The sequence below is a fragment of the Carlito syrichta genome, unplaced genomic scaffold, assembly GCF_000164805.1.
Source record: "Carlito syrichta isolate Samal-C Ts95f unplaced genomic scaffold, Tarsius_syrichta-2.0.1 Scaffold302225, whole genome shotgun sequence".
Taxonomy (NCBI): Eukaryota; Metazoa; Chordata; class Mammalia; order Primates; family Tarsiidae; genus Carlito; species Carlito syrichta.
Genome location: NW_007246321.1, coordinates 525766 through 541197, shown reverse-complemented (window position 1 = coordinate 541197; position 15432 = coordinate 525766). Strand labels below are relative to the sequence as shown.

The following is a 15432-nucleotide window of genomic DNA, read 5'->3' as shown; positions in this document are numbered from 1 at the left end:
ATCCTATCCAAGGCAATCCACAGATCCAAGACAATACCCATAAAATTATCAACATCATTTTTCTCAGACCTGGAAACAATACAGAATTCATATGAAAAACAAACAAACAAAGCAATCCTCGGCAAAAGGAACAAAGTGGGAGGTATCACACTTTCACACTTTAAATTTTATTACACAGCTACAGTAACCAAAACAGCCTGGTATTGGCACAAAAATAGGCACATAGACCAATGGAATAGGGCAGAGATTTCAGAAGCAAAAACTCAGTCTTTCAACCAGCGCATCTTCGACAGAACTACCTATAACAACCTCTGTAAAGAAGAGACCGTATTTAGCAAATGGTGCTGGGGAAAAAATGGGCTGACCACACGTAGAAGAATGAAACTGGACCCCTCTCTTTCACTATATAAAAAAATCACCTCTAAATGGATCAAAGACCTAAACGTAAAGCCTCAAACTATAAGAATCCTAGATGAAAACATAGGAAACACCCTTCTGCGCACTGGAGTAGGGAACCAGTTCTTGATCAAATCCCCAAAAGCAAATGCCATAAAGATAAGATAGATAGGTAGGACCTCATCAAACTGAAAAGTTTTTGCAAAGCAAGAGAAACCATCAAGAGAAACAGGGAGATAACCCACAGAATGGGAAAAAATATTTGCAAATTATGTATCTGACAAAGGCCTAACATCCAGGATCTATAAGGAACACAAATGAAATGAGAGGAAAAAAACAACCCCATTAAAAGGTGGGCAAAGGACATGAATAGACATGTTTCAAAAGAAGACACACAAGCAGCCAACAGATACATGAAAAAATGCTCAGCCTCACTAATAGATAAATACAAATCAAAACTACAATGAGATACCACTAATTCCAGTAAGAATGACCATCATTAATAAATCAAAAAACAACAGATGCTGGTACAGTCATGGAGCAAAGTGAACGCTTCTACACTAATAGTAGGAGTGCAAGCTAGGTTCAACATCTATGGAAAGCAGTGTGTGGATTCCTAAAAGAACTAGAAACTGACCTTCCACACAGTCCAGCAATCTGTCTCCTAAGAATATACCCAGAGGAGCATAAATTGTACCAAAAAGACACCTGCACACACGTTTATTGCTGCATTATTTGCAATAGCATAAACATGGAACCAATCCTACTGTCCATCAACTGGATAAAATGTAGTACATATGCACAATGGAATATCACACAGCAATAAAGAACAGAATCATGGACTCTGCAGCAAATTGGATGGAGCTGGAAACCATCATACTTAGTGACTTATCTCAAAAACAAAGAACTGAATACTGCATGTTCTCACTCATAAATGGGACCTGAACACTAATCACATTAGTACAAGGGAGGGATCAGCAGTTGCTGGGCCCTGCCAGAGGAGGGGGATACATAACACCGCAAAGGTACCTGGTCCTATACTAGGGGAAGTGGGGGCCAGCTGGAGGCCCACACCTCACCTGCAGGCAGCCTACTTGTGTAGTTAATCCTTACTTGTACCCCATATCGCTATAACATATATACACACACATATAGAGAGAGAGTTTTTTTTACACATATATATCAACTTTTTTTTTTGAGTTGTTGTTTCACTCCATCACCCAGACTGGAGTGCAGTGGCCGCTCCCGGCCACCGCAGCCTCGACCTGCTGGGCTTCAGCGGTCCTTCCACCTCAGCCTTCCAAGTAGCCGGAACTACAGGCGCTCACTACCACGCCCAGCTAGTTTTTGATTTATTGTAGGGACAAGTTCTTGACAAGTTGCCCTGCGGGCTCAGGCAATCCACTCGCCTTGGCCTCCCAAAGCGCTGGGATTGCAGGCTGAGCCACTGAGCCCGGTCTTATATATCAACATTAACAGGAATTTGGAACAAGTTGATTCCCTCCCTTATGGATGACTTTAAATGGAGGAAGTAATTGCAGATGTGGTGAAAATGGCACGAGAACTAGAAGTAGAGTCTGAAGTTGTGACTGAATTGCTGCAATCTCATGATAAAACTTGAACAAATGAGTTGCTGCTTATGAATGAACAAAGAATATGGTTTCTGAGATAGAATCTACTCCTGGTGAAAGTGCTCTGGACATTGAAATAACAACATAAGGTTTATAAATAACAACATAAGATTTAGAATATCATGTGAAATTAGTTGATAAAGCAAAGGCAGGATTTGAGAGGATTGACTCCAATTTTGAAAGTTTTACTGTGGTAAAATGCTACAAACAGCATGGTGTACTGCAGAGAAATCGTTCGTGAAAGGAAGAATCAATCAATATGGCCAACTTCATTGTTATCTTATTTTAGGAAATTGCCATAGCCACCCCATCCTTCAGCAACTCTAATCAGCCATTAACATCAAAGCAAGACCCTCCACTAGGAAAAAGATGATCATTATCATTTTTAACAATAAATTTTTAATTAAATGTGTACATTTTTAGGCAGTGCTACTGCACACTTAATAAACTAAAGTTTAATGTAAACATAGCTTTTGTAAGTACTGGGATACAAGAAAATTGGTGTGACTCACTTTATTGCAGTTGCCTGGACCTGAGCCTGCAGTATCTCCTGTATTGGCATGGTCTAAGATGGGTGATTTGGTTGTGTTTTGGTGCAAACTATCAGAAATTAGGAAACAAAGTGGTTGTAGTCAGCAAAAGGAATGCTCAAAGTGTAAAGTAAAACAGTCCCAAATCAAGCAAACTATGACGTACCCCCACTGTAGTTTTGAAAATTAAATTAGGAACTATGAGGCTTATTTATTATATAGGCCATAATTAACAATAAGTAAATGTGCTAGAGGATGAGAGGAGGTAGACTGAACAGGCACCCAAATCATCAAGACAGATGGAGTGTTCTGGTAAGTTCATAAACACTGTAACAGGGCTTGAATGACAAGGTTCAAAGATAAAGGTCAAGGGAGGCAAAACAGTAGACTAGGTTGACAGTAGTGGAAAAGAATGTTTTGAGATTGGTAGTACATTCAGGGGTAAATAAGGTAAAGAACTGGAAATTCAACTTCCAATTCAGTCTCAACTATCAGACACTGCTTCACTGTAGGATAAGAAGGCGAGGTCACCAGGAAGTGACTAATGTAGAAGTGAGCAAGGACACAGCAGGGAGGGAGATGGCTATTTGAAATCCAAAATAACCATTGTTCCCTGTTGTGTTTGCTTCCCTCCACTACTCTTATCATCCCTTTACCAATGACCTTTCTAATCCTTAAAATAGCCTATAAGGTGTTATCCCCATTTTACAAGTGAAAAATATCTGGCTCTGAAATTTTTTGTTTTAATTTCAGTAGCTTTTGGGGGTACAAATGGTTTTTGGTTATATGGATACATTGTGTAGTGGTTTTAAGTTTGGGCTTTAAGTGTACCCACCACTCCCCCACCTGTGCACATTGTGCCTGATGGGTAATTTTTCTGATTTTGAAACTTGTCCCGTCTGCCTGCAAATTCCAAGGTCTTTCCACCACAACACATTGACTCTCAGTGGTCTTGTAGTGTTATTGCATCTTCCATAATTGGAAATCATGTCTAATTTTTATTAAATGGGGATGAAACACAGTGTATTTGTGTTGCTCTTGAATTATATTTAGCTCTAAATAGTTTTTTGTGAACTTAAGTATCTAACACTGTATATTTAATTCCTAATTTTTTTTTTCAAGAAAAAACATTTGGGACCCTCCTTTTCTTAAGACATCAAGGAATTTCCAAATACGTCCAATATGACAACACTGAATTTCTACAACTATGCCCTAAAACATTAAGTTAATACTTATATTGCATTATTTTTCAGGTGTGAAAATGAAACCAAGTTCAAAACAGAAGACGTATTTTGGGCTTACAATTTCTGCCCCACTCCATACTCCTGGACTGCACTTCTGGGCCTTATTTTGTATCTTGTTTTCTTTGCACCTGGTAAACAAAGGCTTTGTTGTTACTATTGTTGCATTAATTAAATTCCCTCTTTTAAGAGGAGGCAAACTACTATTTTTCAGATTTTCTTACATGCTCTTTTACTAAAGTGCTTTTGTTTTTTTTATATCTCAGGAATGGGACCAATGCCTTGGACTGTGAATTCTGAAATATATCCCCTTTGGGCAAGAAGTACAGGAAATGCTTGTTCATCTGGAATAAACTGGATCTTCAATGTTTTGGTTTCATTGACGTTTTTACACACAGCAGAATATCTTACATACTATGGTAAGAGAATATTTTTTTCCAACATGGCTTAATTTTTATTTTTCCTACTCTATTTTTAGATATGCTATCAATTGTGATTGAAAGAGTACATGATTATATTTTTGCTGTTATAAATATCTCCGTGTGGCTTTCTTATTTCCCCAAGGCCCTGGAAATGTGTCAGGGAAAAGAAAAAAGGAATTTTCCTTTCCTAAGCAGCACTGTTTCTTGTCCCTCAGTGCTTAGGGCTGTCACCACCCACCCCCACCCCATCCCCCGGGTTCCAACCCCAGAATCTCCCAGCCACTTCCCCAGTTGGACATCTTCACAGAGTCGCTTTTAGTTTTACAAAGAAACTTAAAAATGAAAAATGATAGAAAGATGTAGGCAGGAAGTCTAGGGTCAATGAGATGTCCTGTGATAGGGATGGAGTCAAGTCCAAGAACAGAATCAGCACTGGGTTGAAAGCAGCTTGCCCAAATGCTGAAAGTGTGCTGTGCTGTGTATCCTGCCTTCCACTGTTTCATCTGTGCTGTTTAGGCCTAGGCATGTGCATTTCAGTGCCTTCCGAGCACTTACCACTTCCAAAACTGTAAATGTGACAGAAGTGTTCAACTGAAAATGTGTGGAGACCATAATTCAAGGAAAACAATATTGCTAAGTGGCTGAGTTAGGAAAATACTTTGGAGAGCAACTTCAAATCCGTTTATACTATAGTAAAAAGACTTTAGAAATGAAAGAGGATGTCTGCATTTCCACATGACTTTATAGGTTGTCATAGGCTTCTAAATTATGAAATGTGCAGTTTTCGTTCTCATCTGCTCCTAAGGCTCTGAGAAGTATATATGGAATGCCTACTGTTAGACCATTCTTCCGGAAGGCCTTCTCTGATCTCCTCCCCACCTCACCTTATCATGCTTTGGCCCCTCATAATTACTTTTTGCAGAAATAAGTTTGCCTGCCTTTCAGCACCCACCTTACTCGACCATAAATCCCTGAAGGGCCAGGACTATGCTTTGTTCACCTTTATATTCCCAGTTCCTTCCAGAACAGCCTGTTCACCTGATAAGCATCCAAAAGTGTTTGTCAAGTGAATTAAATACATGGATGAATTTGGTAGATGAAGGTTGAATATGAGGAAACATTATAAAAATTTGTTTCTCCCTCTTCTGAACATGCTGAATTTGCTTTTATTTAATAGTATTTATCTAATGCTTTTATTATCTTCATAAACTCTTCTCTCTTCCATTCACCACTTAGAACATTCAGAAATATTTTATTGGGAAGGAAATGCACTGGCATTTTAAACTAGATATATATTTTTTAATATATTCAGCTTTATCCCTTTTGGCAATTGAAAATTTTCATGCAGATTAATGAATTTATCTTTATGACATGATAAGTATGAGAACAATAAATATTTATTTGTATTTACTGACTCTTGGGAGCTCTTAAATATTTGAAGACCCAAATATGTATACTAACATCCTGAGAAAGCATTTTTTTGTACAAAGTCATAGACTAGATAATAAAATCTGTATGATAATAATTTTGATAGCAAAGCTCCTCTTTCTTGACTTCAAACTGCCAGAAAATCATGAGGCAACAGAAGTAAAATGTAGGTAGGACACAACCAGGCTTCTTTCAGAAATCTCCAGTTAGAATAGAAGTGTTTGCTCTGCATTAAGCTTCTCTCATGTCAGAGCACTGGTCCCTTCGGTCTACTACTTTCTAGTAACGGGAAAAATTTCAGTTCAGGTTAGTTCCCCCCCCCTTTTTTGTGTGGACATTTTATTCTACGTTACTGATATATGTTTTTATATTCCTGACTTAATAAATATACAACCTAATGATGTATTTCTCTGGAAGTACCCATGTCTTCTTTTGTTTTCTCCTTTTTTTGTTGTTTCATAAGATCTCAATTTTTTTATTCCTTCCTAAAACCATATTGCTTGGACAGGTCTGCTTTGCACATCTTCAGTAATATTCATTTAAAAGTATCATTAAAATATTACCAGTATGCCATTTGCATACAGCATGTGTGGCTAAGTAGATCCTTTAGACAGCAGAATATCAAAGCTCCTCTTAAGGTACTGAAATTCAGGCAAACGTGATCTTTGATTCCTCAATTTGTCTAATTCAATGAAATATTGGTTTTAATCTGGAACTTAATATAGGACTCTTACAAGATTTATATCCTTTAGAATAAAGCTGAGGAACATCTATACTGTTCAACAATCCTGACAGACTCGTTGTAGACGTTTTATTTTTCATTTTCATTCCAAGAGAGAATAATGGAGAAAGTGAGCTACTTTATTGACTTGACCGTGACATGGAGCAGGTCACTGGTTCCCTGGCATGCCCATACTCCTAACCACAGATCTCACCAGCAGAATCTATACTTAGCAGGTAGTGTGGCATTTGCCTGCTTTGGAGTCCTCAGATTTTATAAAATGACCTTGTCAGCTTTGGGAATCTGGGTCACATGCAAGAATCTGTCATTGACTTGAGGAATCCTCCTGGCCAGGCATGGTGGCTCACGCCTATAATCCCAGCACTTTGGGAGGTCGAGGTGAGAGGATTGCCTGAGCCCACAGGTTTGAGACCAGCCTGGGCAACTTGTCAAGACCTCATCTCTACAATAAATAAAAAACTTAACTGGGCATGGTAGTCTGTGCCTGTAGTTCCAGTTATTTGAAAGACTGAAGAATCGCCTGAGCCCAGCAGGTCAAAGCTACGGTAGCCGGTAGCATGCTAATGCCCTCTAGCCTGGGTGACAGAGTGAGACTCCTACTCAAAAAAAAAAAAGGAATCCTCCTAACCCACTAATTGTTTTTAACTGTAAGAGTGTAGCACCAACAAATTTGATTTGTTACTTCTAATTATGCTACTGTTCATTATCTTGTGAAAGATAATGATAAAGATAAAATAGTATAATTATAAAGCCAAACTGGGCTTGCTCAGTTATAGATATTGTAGTTTAGCAGTCTGGTTTACTGTAAAATATCTTACCATCTGCACTTGTTTTTCTGTATCATCATCATAACTACCATCCTTTCTTTGTCCTGTCCCCTTCTGCTAAAGATTCCATTTCTGTTCCCACTTCTACAGTTTTACTGCAACTGTACAACAACACAGGGCATCTCCTTTCTTTTTTTTTTGTCAAAATTCCCACATTCTCCAACAATTAGAGAACTCTTAGCTTATCAATATCACACTTTTAATGAAAACATTCCCAATTAATTAGTTACATTAATCTTACCCTACCTCTTGATAGCAACTTTCTTCCCTAATCATTTGAGACCGAATTCAAGAAAATTTCAGAAACTCTACCTAAGGATTCAGCCTGGGCCGTTATGTGACTTTTAGGTCCACATTCTCAGAGACATGTAGCCTTTTCTTACTGCAGTGTAACACTCAGTCATGCATTCAGATAACCTTGTATTCTTTTCTGATTATTTCTTTTTTCTTTTATAGCTTTTATCACTTCTTTCAGGATATTTTCTATTGTTTCTCAAGTATAAGCCACAAAAAAATAACCTTACAGGGTTTAACATGAACCAAAAAAATGAAATAAAGTTTTATATTTGTAAATAGAGCTGTAGTTTATAAACAAAGGGAATTTTTTAATAGAAGTCCAGCTCCTTAATGAATTATATGGCTCTGAAAAACTGTCTAGATTTAGTTAACCTGTTGATGTTTTTTCTAATATCTCATAATTTATCTCTGTTCACTTTTTGTTTTCTCATGGCTCCACATTTCACAGAGCAGATTCTGTTGGGTGGCCAATTCAGCAACATGTTTCCCCCATAGTTTTCCTTGATCCTTGATCCAAGTATACAATAAAAATTATTCACTTGAATCATCCTGAAACCTCCCTGACTCCCCAGGCCCATGAAAAATTTGTCTTCCACTAAACCAGTCCCTGATGTCAAAAAGGTTGGGAACTGCTGCTCTGGACCCTGTCAGGCACTGTATAGTCACTGGGAGCCCAAAGACAAGCCCATAGACCCTGCCCAAAAGGAGACCACTTTGCCACTGAAAGAGAAGAGCATGTCTCCCTCTCAAGTATCTCTCCTTTACTTGTACATGATTTTGGCTGTAAGATTTATAAACTCATAAACTGCCAGCACTTTAATAGGAGCTGAGAGGCTATCTTATTTTACTTAATGAGGCAGTTGAGGCCCAGAGAAGAGGTAAAGTGGCTATCCAGAAGTCATATAGCCAAAACTTAAGACCAGATCTTCCAACTCCCAATGTTATACTCTTTATTTAGCCATTTGTCACACAGTTTTTTATCTTCCATCCCCATATACAGGATGGTCTGAACCAAAGGCCCAAAATAAGGTAGGGTTAGAGTTTGTTGTTTTCTACCATCAAAAGTAAAACTATAGGTTCTTATATTTAAACTGAGAATCTGATTATTAAAAAGGCCATCTCAGAAAAAATGTCATCATACATCTCATCCATCTTGGCTTGCAGTGTTGACACTTAGAAAATACAACCAGGTAGAATTTTGTGTATCTGGGGCTATGCTGCACTGACATGCACAATCTTATAGTAAAACAAAATTCTCTAACCTCATTGAGCCTACATTCTAGTGGAGGGAACCAAAACAAATTAGCAAACTTAATAGTATGTCAGATGATGATATGTGCTGTGGGAAAAAAAATGGACAATAGGGATCCAAGAGAAGGAACAAGGAAACCAATTAGGATACTACTGCAATTGCACAGATGAGAGAGGATGGCTTTCAGATCACAGATATCTGTGAAAGTGGTGTAGCATGGCCATCTTTGGGTTATATTCTGAAGGTAGATTCAAGAGGATTTTCTTTTAGATTCGATATTGGGTGTGAGAGTAAGAGAAAAGTCAAGGATGACTCTAAGATTTCGAACATAAGAAACTGGAAGAATGGAGTTACCATGTACTCCACTGAGGCATTAATTCAGCAATCCCATCATTGCACAAGGGAGACCCTTAAAAAGCCCCTAGAATTTATATATAAAAAATTGTGGTTTTTATTCTTACATATTTAAATTTCAGTCACCTTCAAAGTACTCTCCATTTGATGCAATATACTATGAGATGCCTTTTAGTGCTTCTGCCATTTTTTTTTTGGTTTCACTTCTTCCGCATTGGAAAAATGTTTCCCTTTGCTTGCAAATCACCCATAATAAAACAGGCAAAAGCGTTGAAAGAATCTCAAAAAGAAAAAATTAACTGAAGCTGAACACAACCTCTCACAACGCTAGCCAGTACACTGATTCTGATGGATTTCTAGAATACCTACCTAGCGGGGGGAAGCCAGTACTACAAGGGGCCTGCCCTCCAAAAAATATTTATGGTTTTTTGGGGGGCCTCCCCCCTACTGGGTTCTAGAAATGCAAGATGAATAAGAAAGGAATTTCTCCTGACTTTAAATGCTTCTAATGTAGCAAACAAGCAAACATAAATGCGCACATATGCCTATACTTCTTGATTATTATGATAAGGGTCTCAACAAAGTACTCTGAAAGCACATGGGAGAGAGCAATTCTCTCTAGTCAAGGAAGTGAGGAAAGGCTTCAAGCAGAACTTACATCTGAGCCTGATCTTGATTCTTCTTAAATTTGGCATTACATGACTTGAGTTTCTCAACTTGAATTTAGAAAGACAAACTATATTATATTCACAGAGTTAGAACAATTAGAGTAAGCCAGATTGGTAATAATTTTTTGGTCCCATTTCATACTGTGGTTATGCATGGCTGAATATTTTTTTAAAAAATCAAAATCAAGTACTCTTTTCAAATTAAGCCTCTCTGCATATATTCATATACAAATATCTATTATTTTCCATTGCAGGGGCCTTCTTCCTCTATGCTGGATTTGCTGCTGTGGGACTCCTTTTCATCTATGGCTGTCTTCCTGAGACCAAAGGGAAAAAACTAGAGGAAATTGAATCACTCTTTGACAACAGGCTATGTACATGTGGCACTTCAGATTCTGATGAAGGGAGATATATTGAATATATTCGGGTAAAGGGAAGTAACTATCATCTTTCTGACAATGATGCTTCTGATGTGGAATAATTTTCAGCTGCTGATATATTTAGTTATTTAACAAACTTGGGGGAGAAGAACAGCAGTTGGTGACCTCACTGCCCTGCTTCTAATCTGGTTCTTTCCACAGTCTAGATTTTGAATGACTTCATATTCTAGAATATCTGATTAGGAAGATGATACAACCATAATGACAGGTTTTTTTTTCACAAGGAGAAATATAAAATATATATATTTACAGAGATTTTAATCTAATAATTCTTGAGCAAATGTGTGTAATCCCTCCCTAAGATAGTCTAAAATGAATATTGTACCCAGTGACTTCAGTGGTATCCTTTTTCCTAAGACCATATATAATTATTAGTGGCAATAGTCAGTGCTAATCTAGCCAAATTACATATGTATGCTATATTTATAAAGGATTCTGGGAGTTGGTCCAATGGTGTTCTATGTCTAAACATGGCCTATTGGCCCTAAATTTCCCTAAGGAGTAGTAGCTTATCTGTGATCAGCTGTTAGAAAGTAAATTCCATTTAGCTTTCATCAGTAAACTCAAAAGTGCCTCCAACAAGGGCACAGCTGTCCTTATCTCCTTGGAGTCCACATTTTGGTTTCCCTTTCCAATTCCAATATTTAGAATTCTTCAGAGACTGACTCTGCCTAGGGTCTTATGAACATTATTAAAAGCAGGTCTTTTGGGGGTTATTTTTGTACATGTTTTTTGCATCAGTGATTAGTATACATTTGCACAGATAAGCTAGCAACTTTTGAGAAGTACATTTTGTCAGAAAGAAGCAAAGACTTTTATAAATCCCTAATTGGTGAGTCACTTAGGTATACAATTATAAATGCAAAGTAGTGCCAGATATTTAACTGTATATCAGGGTCAGTTTTGTTCATGCCAAAATCATCACACCTTCCTCATTGGCTCTGGAGTCTTACTATTTTGTGCCTTCATTTGTGTTATATAAATAGCTGCAAGCAGACTATTTTTCCCTTTTAATCCAATAATTTCTGAAACAAAAAAGGAGGAAGGAAATCAATGGCAGAAATAATCCTGCTGTCATTGATGTTTGTTTAATTAAAATAATGGGACTTTTTTTCTTAACTTTATTAACTCTTCCTAAGGAAACTGTCACATTTTTTTACTTAATTGTACTTGTCTTTTTTTACTCTGAGCATAAACTAGGTTTTATTATGCACACCTTTTATCATTTTCCCTGACAATTTACCAAAAAAAAGGAAGATGCATAGATTTGTCTCTGTGTTTTCTTTTTCTCATTCTTGGCTTGAATTTTTTTTCCTTCTTGTCTAAAAATTGAGATTTCCTATTGGAACAGATTAATGGTTCTAATATAGCACGTCTATAAGAAATGCTGACTTACTGTATTTCTACAATGTCTTTCCAAAGTGTTGTTTTTTATGGTAATTCATCACTGACTTCTTAATTTTTGTTCTTTATACAGCATGTACAAAATTACTTGCTAGTTCCAGTAAAAATATGAATGAATCTTCTGTGACCATTTAGGAATGTATTAGTTTGATGCATTTTTAAATGGCTCTAAAACATCTAAAAAGACACATATTTGGAGAGAAAAGGTGGCTGTCTAATTTTGTTCCTATCACAATTATCAAGCTGAGAATATAGCCAAGGAGTTCATTCCTTAAGTCATGTGGGGTACAATATGTGCTTAAGGAGTCACGTTAGCACCCTAAAAAAAAAATCCTTTAACCAAAAAAAAAGGTTTTCTCCCTTTGGTTGTCTCATATTGTTTTTAAAAGGTTACAGAGAGGGTTTTTTTCTTTGAATTAGATGCTTTGACAATTGATTTCTAAGAGGATATTAGTATTGATTGTTTTCCCCAGAAAAATAGACAGTATGTAATAGAGAAAATTGTTATTTCATTGATAGTTCTTATCCCATATTTTACACAGATAAAGTGAAGTGGAAAATGAGCTACTGTGTGGTACAATCAAAATATAATGGGGAGAAAAAATATTTAGACAAAGTGCTCTCTAAAAATTTATTTTTCTGATTTATCCAAATAATTGCCTCAATTCTTCTTTTTATTATATACATAGCCTTAACTATATATTTATATACTCAGCTGGGCTGATGCACAGTTACTTTATTAAAGGAGCAACTGGACTCTTATTATTTCCTAAAGCAGAACATGGCCTGTTCTCCCTGACATAAGAAAATGATGTTTTCAACTTTATATCCACAAATGCACATAGTAACAGGGAAAATTAGCCACAGTTCTCCCCCCCATTCCTCAGCCCCTTCTTTAAAGGACTATTTATTTATATAGTGATAAAGATAATATTCCTTATCTTTGAAGTATAAGAGAGAGGCACAATATAAAAATTATTTATAACTTTTTAGAAACAAATAACTTCTTGAAAAGGAACCTTATACAATTAGGGTATTATTTTTAGATTTGGTGAACATTTATAGTATATTAAAAATTAAATGTTTAAATTTTGGAGGTTTTTTTATATTATGCATCTTTTAAGTTCTCAGTATATTTGGCTACCACTATCAACTTGAAAACATTCCACTTGAAACATCAACAAATATATATTTTGTAGGACAATTTATATATGATGTGATCTTACCTATCATATTAAAACAGAAACAGAAACAGATTAAGCATCATGCTTTCAACCAAAATTATAGGTTTCCTTCTAAACATTCTGCAGATTCAATAGAGGTATAGTATGTTATAGTGAAGAAAGTCCTGATCCCTATCAAGGCTTAGCTGGATGGCTGATCTGCACTAGACTTAATACATTATTTCACCTGCATATTAAACACATAAGGCTGAATGTGATGTCAAAAAGATTTGCCGTTAATGTTTTTCTTCGATGTAAACATTCTTAATTATTTTTATTGTTGCACCTAACTTAGTCAGTCGTTACCCAAAATATGATTATATTTAACAGCAGAAGATTTAAATAGTAAAAGGTAATGTTTCTATTTTAAATTTTGTTCCCACCCATATGCAGTAGTTAGTTCCCTGATTGAAAATGCTATGAAAATACTGAGTGCTTTTTCATAATTTATTTTATCACTGAACCACATTTTACTACATAAGAGTCTAAATATCATTTAGGTTGGTTATTTACTCTAAAATGGGAAATCAGTTAAATCAAGGAATTTATAAAATTTTTACTGTAATTTCAGTTATCTGTTATACAGAGGAAGGATGATCAGGAAAAATATGACAACTTACTCTTTTGCTTTTAAATAGCATAGTAAAATTGAAAATGTATTATAATAACTCACAGATCCAGAAGAGGGGTAGTAGAAAGACATCTTAGAAAATGCAATCCATACATTTATATTTTAAAAGTCTACAACTTAATGACACTAATATAGTTTATAAATTCTGTAATATAGTAGGGAGAGTTGGAGGATTAAGTTTATCTCATCAGTTCAGTAGTTTAAAAAATAAAATTAATGGGATGTTTTGTTGTAATCAGATTTTTTACCATTTCTCAAGTTATAAAATATCAAATTATACTAAGTACCTAACAACTCAGTTGTTATGGCAAGTTTTCAGTTACCAAATTAACATCTTTTCACTAACTAGGAATAAAAGAATTAGATGATATACTAGACCAGGAGCAGAGAATTCATAACATATGCTTTTATAGTAAAATGTACTAAGTAAAATTTACAGCTCATATGTAGCTGCTGCCAATAAGAAGACTCAGAATTGTTCCTGGATTCATTTTAGCATCCTGCTTTCTGTCACTTTTATCAATCTTCCTAGTCTCATGTAATGTTAAGCTAATTTGATGAAATGGTTCAGGTTGTAGCAGTGTATAATTTGTCAGTATGTTCAGTTCTTCTAGGTGAGCAATATTGCTATTTTCTAGAAATAGCATTCATTTAAAAATGCCAAACTGCTAAATGCTACTAAGTCTTTCTTGTATATTGTCTATTCAGAGAAGGAAATTTTTGTATGACAGTAATCATCAGAGAGGTGTTTTGTAAGATTGTTGATGTTCAGAAGTACATGAAAGCATTTTATCCTTATAAGTTTCCTGTGAGTGTAAAACAGTGTAATTCCTGTAAATCTTTACTTTATATGTATAAAATACAGTCTGTTGTACTTGAGTAATTTGGTCTATGAAATTTTAAATACTTTCATTTAGCAGTAATATTTAGATTTTTATTTTAGACAGTTAAGTTCATGCGTTTGATTTCTGTCATATCAATATAAATGAAAAAAAGAAGTGGACCATGCAGCTAATGAGTACTTAAAATTAAAAAACAATGTTTTGTAAAGTTTTAACATTTTAGCAAATTTAACATCATTCCATCTCATTTAAAGGTTAAAAAAGATGAGTCTTTAGCCAAAGTAGAAATTTACATTCCACATGTCCAAACTGTTTCCTGGCAGCCTTTGGACTATATCTCAGTTGATGTGATAGTATCTTTTATTTGTAATAAACATTCAAATTTCTATCTAGAAGCTTTAATGTACATCTAGACTAAATTAAAACACAGTTTTATGCTTTTAAAATATATGTATTTCAAACTATATATTTTAATTTCTGAGTGCATGTTATATAGTATTTAATAATTCACGTCTTGGTAAATCAATATAAATATTTATTCCCACAAGTGACATATCTCTTAAAAATTATGACTATGTACCATTTCCTTCAAAGTCATCCTAGCCTATGCTGTATCAAAAGTATTGTATATTTTATGGAGATTTAGTGATATACATGTAAATGTTTTTTAAGTTATTTTATTGAAGTTCAATCTTTACATAAAATTAAAACCTTTTTTTAAAAAAGTGTCAGTGCCAGAACTGTAAATGAAAATAATCAAATAAAAGTTAAGATAATTCATTACTCACTTTCCTTGCACTTCTTTATTTTCTCTAATTCTTGTCCTTGGATGTAAGTTACATAGTTAAAGCATCTACAAAGACAGTCTGCTACTCTATATTAATGCAGGTCTATTGTATATTATTTTACTTATTTTGATTATGAATAAACTCAGTTATCTTTAAAACTATTTTGTAACAGCCAAAAAAAAGGAATTATCCTAAATAGTAAATATAAAACTTTGAAATGTGATGCTTAGGAACCCTTGAAGTTCTGATTTTTTTTTTTTTGATTTGGAGTCTCACTCTGTCACCCAGACCTGAATGCAGTGGCACACTCCCGGCC

General features: G+C 35.3%; 1 long non-coding RNA gene across 1 annotated transcript; it reads left to right on the top strand.

The window, feature by feature from the left end:
* Nucleotides 1–3807: 3807 nt before the first annotated feature.
* LOC103258452 lies at nt 3808–15115 on the top strand. The gene is made up of 3 exons (XR_504182.1): nt 3808–3932; nt 4065–4217; nt 10043–15115. It is a non-coding gene; the product is annotated as an uncharacterized LOC103258452 (long non-coding RNA).
* Nucleotides 15116–15432: the final 317 nt, after the last annotated feature.